Source organism: Lepisosteus oculatus, unplaced genomic scaffold (genome assembly GCF_040954835.1).
Source record: "Lepisosteus oculatus isolate fLepOcu1 unplaced genomic scaffold, fLepOcu1.hap2 HAP2_SCAFFOLD_64, whole genome shotgun sequence".
Classification (NCBI taxonomy): Eukaryota; Metazoa; Chordata; class Actinopteri; order Semionotiformes; family Lepisosteidae; genus Lepisosteus; species Lepisosteus oculatus.
This window is the reverse complement of record NW_027168193.1, coordinates 1146138-1152137: the sequence shown is the minus strand read 5'-3', so window position 1 is coordinate 1152137 and position 6000 is coordinate 1146138. Positions and strand designations below refer to the sequence as shown.

The 6000-nt window shown below is 52.9% G+C and overlaps 5 non-coding genes across 5 annotated transcripts; 3 read left to right on the top strand and 2 right to left on the bottom strand.

Moving 5' to 3' along the window:
• The first annotated feature begins 1248 nt into the window (after positions 1–1248).
• On the top strand, positions 1249–1365 carry LOC138232941 (U5 spliceosomal RNA). The gene has a single exon (XR_011187382.1). It is a non-coding gene; the product is annotated as a U5 spliceosomal RNA (small nuclear RNA).
• Positions 1366–2331: 966 nt separating this feature from the next.
• Positions 2332–2450, top strand: LOC138232973 (5S ribosomal RNA). Its single transcript, XR_011187412.1, has one exon. It is a non-coding gene; the product is annotated as a 5S ribosomal RNA (ribosomal RNA).
• A 635-nt stretch (positions 2451–3085) lies between these two features.
• Positions 3086–3249, bottom strand: LOC138232985 (U1 spliceosomal RNA). Its single transcript, XR_011187421.1, has one exon. It is a non-coding gene; the product is annotated as a U1 spliceosomal RNA (small nuclear RNA).
• A 1785-nt stretch (positions 3250–5034) lies between these two features.
• On the top strand, positions 5035–5153 carry LOC138232958 (5S ribosomal RNA). Its single transcript, XR_011187398.1, has one exon. It is a non-coding gene; the product is annotated as a 5S ribosomal RNA (ribosomal RNA).
• A 636-nt stretch (positions 5154–5789) lies between these two features.
• On the bottom strand, positions 5790–5960 carry LOC138232846 (U1 spliceosomal RNA). The gene has a single exon (XR_011187291.1). It is a non-coding gene; the product is annotated as a U1 spliceosomal RNA (small nuclear RNA).
• Between the last annotated feature and the right edge of the window lie 40 nt (positions 5961–6000).

The following is a 6000-nucleotide window of genomic DNA, read 5'->3' as shown; positions in this document are numbered from 1 at the left end:
TCAAGTGTCACAAATGCAAGTGGTTGGATTTCCAATGTTTAATATGGTAAAAATAAGCGGAAGTTATTTGCCGGTCCGGCACAGTCTGCCATGCTTTTGTCAGATACTGTAAAGTGGTGTCGAACTGGGTGTCGAACTGGAGCCTCACCATTTGCATATGTGAGGCTCCAGTTATACATCGAGTGTCACATTAAATGACAAAAATGAAGAGAGTTAAAGCAGCTGGAGAGGTTTTCTTATAACTTTTGAGCTGACACAGTTTTGGAAAATGTTTCCTTCACGCTGCACTGTACAACATAGGCAGCCAAGAGTCTCCAAAACAAAACAGAATTGACAGATAGGAGAAAATTCCCACCCGTCCTGAAGTTCCCAAAATCCAGCACTGAGCGTAAACAAAGTGTCTAACTAGTGTGGGAATGCTAACCCTAACCCTAGCTGGAGTTTGAGCAATCCAGCACTGAGCGTAAAAAGATGAGTCAAAGTAACGTCTAATCGGATTAGTTTCCTTAGAGCTGGTTCAGAGTTTGCTCAAGAGTTTACCTTTCACAGATGCGCAAAGAAGAATGTTGGGGGTGCACGCTTCAAGGCGCCTTACAGCTGTAGGGAGTGATTCGAGACGATTCGTGGCGTGTGCTCGTTCCCATATACCTTACGCCCCGGGGTGCAGTGCTAGGATGACGTACAATAACGCTTGGGCACATAACGGCGTTATATGCGAGTGCGGGACGTGAGGGTTTTCGTTTGTTCGTTTTGTTTTGCTCTGCTCTGCTTTGCTTTGTTTTGCTTTCCATCACGTTGGTAAGAGCGTAAATAAAAAGGCGATTCCTGCGTCTACCACTAATGTAAGAGCTATTTCAAGTGCGACGTGGTGCGGCTTTTCAAATGCTTGTGGGCATTTCTCTGTTGTTGATTCTTTTTTTGTGTGTAACAAAGTGGGATTTTCATGTCCGGACGGGGAGACTTTATCATTCTGACATGAAGCCACCCTTAAGTCCTCTGAGGCGTGTCTGTCTGCAAGGCTTGTATTTTGGAAATGTTTTTTTGAAACAGAGAACGACTTTGAAATAGGCTTCCGGATTGGGCACACCCGTACGGATTGGGCACGCCCGCAAGCCGAGAGCCACAGGCGATGAGCCCGGAGCTGAACGGGCCCCACTGGCTCGTTTGTAAGGCCAGGTGCATTGCCAACCACGACCGTCAGGGCAGAGGCTTTGAAGGCGGCCTGGGCTCCTGCAGCTGTGCAGCCACGCACTTTGGTTTCTCTTCATTTCGTACAAATCTTTCGCTTTTTACTAAAGATTTCCGTGGAGAGGAGCATGAATGAGCTCCATGCAATTTTTGTGCTTCCCTGCCTTCGGGTGGGGCGCAGCTGGGCTGGTCAAAGAGAGAAAACAACAACGCTCACAATCGCTCTTGTTATGGCGATTGTGGCCGTCTGCTCTGCGAGTCCTCGGTCTCCGCCCGTCTGATTGGCGCTCTCTTCTTTGGGGGGCGGGAAGTGTCCGGCCGCAGGGGATCTTCAGACCTCGCTTTGCATAGCGGCTTCCCAGAGTGCGTCGTTTCCGGCACAGTGTGGCCGGGTGTTTTCCGAGTTATCGCACGGATTGGGCAGGCCCGCAAGCCAAGAGCCGCAGGCGATGAGCCCGGAGCTGAACGGGCCCCACGGTGGAAAGAACGCATGGGTTCTAATCCCATTCTCGTTGCTCTCCATGTCTGACACGTGTGCCCGTTCGACGTTGGCCTTCCTGTCGTTTGCTCCGGTACTAGAGCCGTACATTTTCTAGCAGTGGCTGAACATGGTATAGTAGGTTAACGTCGGTATCGAGCAGTAACAGTAACAGTATTTACGTGCCGCTGCTGCCAAGTGGCTCTGGGTTGAGACTGCGTTTTCACTTACTTGCAACGCAAAAGGAGAAAGCGATTTTTGACAGTCTCTCGAGAGACTGCGCTAGGTGTTTAGGGATAGACTTTGTCAGTTCCCCCTGGGATGATGGCCTCTCAAATAGTTTGTGATTCCTATAGACGTTTATACAGTAGAAGCCTGCTTCGTGGCTTAAATCCAAGCTAAGGAAACGAGTTAGAGGTCTGATGCAGAACTGCAAATTCAATGAACAGGAACACTACAGTACATTGAACTGTATGTGTGAGGAAAGCTGCCCCCTTCTGTCCCTTGTCGACCGAACAGAGGACTGTAAAAGATACCGCCAAGAAACTTTAGGATGCCGGTTGGAATCCAGCTCCAAAGAAGCCCCTTTGGGTGTTATGTCATCAAAAAGTAAGGAACCCCCGCCACACACAGCTTCAAGTAGCGAGTCAGGCGCCGGGGCTTTCGCTTACGGCCACACCACCCTGAACACGCCCGATCTTGTCTGATCTCGGAAGCTAAGCAGCGTTGGGCCTGGTTAGTACTTGGATGGGAGACTGCCTGGGAATACCAGGTTCTGTAAGCTTTTGCTCTCCCGGCCAGCAGGGGTCGCCGTTGGTGCCGTAGGCTTTGGGAGGAAAACCTGCAGGATGGAAAGGTGATCTATAGCCTCATCTCTAGAGATGTTTTGTAGCTGTGGCATGTGTGTGACCCATATTCAAAAAAAAAAACCCGTCTGTAAAACGAATATCGAAGCTGCTTCTAAATCTGCAAATGAAGATGAGTCGATAAACCACTCGTTTTTCGTATAACTAGACATATATTCATTTGTTACCGATTTCATTCATTGAGCACGGATACAATAGAGGTACAGCCATTCACTGTTTGACATGTCTGCACTGGTACAGAACCGAGCAATCAGAAAACGGGTGAAACTGTCTTTAGACTCAGCATACAGTACCGAGACCCCCATGACCAAATAAAGGCTAACCTCGATAATCAGCCTAAAGAACGCAGACTACAGCAAAAGGACTGACTTTGAAAAGGGAATGAACGTCCGGAAGGACTAGTGGAACTAGCTTGAGATGCTTCTCCGGACCCCTAACTAAAAGCCAGCGAGAACCAGCAGCGGCGTCCACTCCTGTCGAACCGGGATCCTTCCGCAGCCACGCAGCTCGTGGTGTCCTAACCCTCCCGTATCTGATTTTGGACCAAGCACATCAGGGGAGAGCGCGAACGCAGTCCCCCACTACCAGAAATTATGCAGTCGAGATTCCCACATTTGGGGAATTCGCAGGGGTCAGCACAGCCGGAGTGCAATGGCCAAGCCTCGCCCTGGGTGAACCTCCTTCTTGATCAAAGTATCTCCCCTGCCAGGTAAGTATGAGTTAAACAGGCCCCTGCAAGCGGCCCGCACCCACAGCACAAATCGCGCAGCCTAGGCCACCTCCTCGCCCCGCACGCCACCGCCTCCTGCTGGGCCCACTCTTTCACACACTCACACGCCACACTAACACTCAAAAGTGTGGGCAAAACGAGAAAACGAGCGCGCCGTTTTCTACACATCTGCAGTCGCCGTTGCGCATTCGCAGCATGTTCGCAGGATGCAATTCGGCCTCATTTGCATAACTCCAGACCGGCAGATCGCCACGCAAGCTCGCGACGTGCGCCTGCCACACACCGAACAAACCTTTTCAGCAATTTCCAAAAAACGGGCCTGCTCGCCTGCCCACAAGGCTCCGTCTCTTACCTGCTCTCCAGAGCCTGCTGCCTTCTGTGCTTTTCTCTCGGCACCGCTGCAGCGCACACAACTCCTGCAGCGGGAGGGGGGGAGAAAGTTCCCGCGCTCCGCCGCAGGGAAGGCTCGCTCCGTACGCACACGTCCTTTCGATGCCAGTCCAACAAGTGCTCCGCATTAGCTGCGTCGGGGCTCCGGCGTGTCGCACCTCACCTCACCTCGCCCTGCCCCCTCCTTGAATGTCTGCCGCTAGGCATGCCCCGCTCTCCTCCGCCTTATCTTATCGCGTGTGAGGACCGACAATGGCCACAATGCCGGGGAATGGCACCTGTAAAGTGTTAATTGGGGCACAGGAACAGCCCGTCTCGTCTCGGGGGGGCCGGCTTCAGAGACAATACAGCAAACACAGCGGGGCGGGGGAAGAAGACGACACCACACATGCGGGTACATTCAGCTCCGGCGGGAACGAGACATTTGTCGGTCTTTTCAAGTGCCGAGAGCCGAGCAATCCTTCACTTGTATCGTTTCTCCCCGGTGACTAGATCTGGCCCTGCGACTCTCGACTGGGCTCACCCCCGGGGCAGCCCAGCAGGTGTGAGCCTGGCCGGCACCCGGATGGGAGATTCCACCCCGGAAAAGCTCCGGTTGCTGCTGCTCCTGCAAGAGGTGTGACTGGGACCAGTAGGGAGCGCTCACCCTGCGGGCTGTGTGGCTCTCTTACGCCCCAGCCTCCTGATGGCGACACTCTGCTGCACAAACAGGCGCCGTCCTTCGGGGGAGGCGTCAAACCGAGGTCCCGACCCTCCTTGGCCATTAGGAAACCCCAGGGCGTCTCTCAAAAAGAGACGCCGGGGGTGTCCCTCTGGTGTTAGTGCTCCCCTTTACCCATCAGTCGGGGTCTCCTCCTAATCCCCGTCTCACCTGTAACAATCAATGACGAGGCCCCCCTGTCCGTGAGATTTAGTACTCGCGCAAGAGACTGGGGGCAGAGCGCGAACGCGGTCCCCCGCCCCCCACAAAGTGCGCGCTCCGGGTTCCCTCTCGGGGCCCTGCAACACAGCGGAAGGGCAGCGAGAAGGAGCCTCTTGCTCTGATGCCGCAAGGCCACAAGAGGGCGGAGGCGCCGCGCGCCCGGCCGACGTGTTGGACCGGTGCGCTTTACGTGCTGAAATAAACACGCGAAAGCCCCGAAATGTTTCCAGAGTGCTGTGCACTGGAGGTTTTTGTCTGGTGAAGACTTGCCTGGTGCTCCTCCAGTGCGGGACGAGTCAACACAAGGGAGCGCATTCGCCAACATCCAGGCACGCAATGGGATTTGGAAAGCAGCTCCTTTCCAAAGAGTTGCACACGAACGATCCTTCAGTCCCGCTCGGGGGGCACGGAACCCCCGCCACACACAGCTTCAAGTAGCGAGTCAGGCGCCTGGGCTTTCGCTTACGGCCACACCACCCTGAACACGCCCGATCTCGTCTGATCTCGGAAGCTAAGCAGCGTCGGGCCTGGTTAGTACTTGGATGGGAGACTGCCTGGGAATACCAGGTGCTGTAAGCTTTTGCTCTCCCGGCCAGCAGGGGTCGCCGTTGGTGCCGTAGGCTTTGGGAGGAAAACCTGCAGGATGGAAAGGTGATCTATAGCCTCATCTCTAGAGATGTTTTGTTGCTGTGGCATGTGTGTGACCCATATTCAAAAAAAAAAACCCGTCTGTAAAACGAATATCGAAGCTGCCTCTAAATCTGCAAATGAAGATGAGTCGATAAACCACTCGTTTTTCGTATAACTAGACATATATTCATTTGTTACCGATTTCATTCATTGAGCATGGATACAGTAGAGGTACAGCCATTCACTGTTTGACATGTCTGCACTGGTACAGAACCGAGCAATCAGAAAACGGGTGAAACTGTCTTTAGACTCAGCATACAGTACCGAGGCCCCCCATGACCAAATAAAGGCTAACCTCGATAATCAGCCTAAAGAACGCAGACTACAGCAAAACGACTGACTTTGAAAAGGGAATGAACGTCCGGAAGGAGTAGTGGAACTAGCTTGAGATGCTTCTCCGGACCCCTAACTAAAAGCCAGCGAGAACCAGCAGCGGCGTCCACTCCTGTCGAACCGGGATCCTTCCGCAGCCACGCAGCTCGTGGTGTCCTAACCCTCCCGTATCTGATTTTGGACCAAGCACATCAAGGGACAGCGCGAACGCAGTCCCCCACTACCAGAAATTATGCAGTCAAGATTCCCACATTTGGGGAATTCGCAGGGGTCAGCACAGCCGGAGTGCAATGGCCGAGCCTCGCCCTGGGTGAACCGATTTTCGATTTTTAAGAACTTTATTTTCTTTTCACAAAAAAATACAGGACATCACAAATCAGAAAGCTTTACATTAATATACATA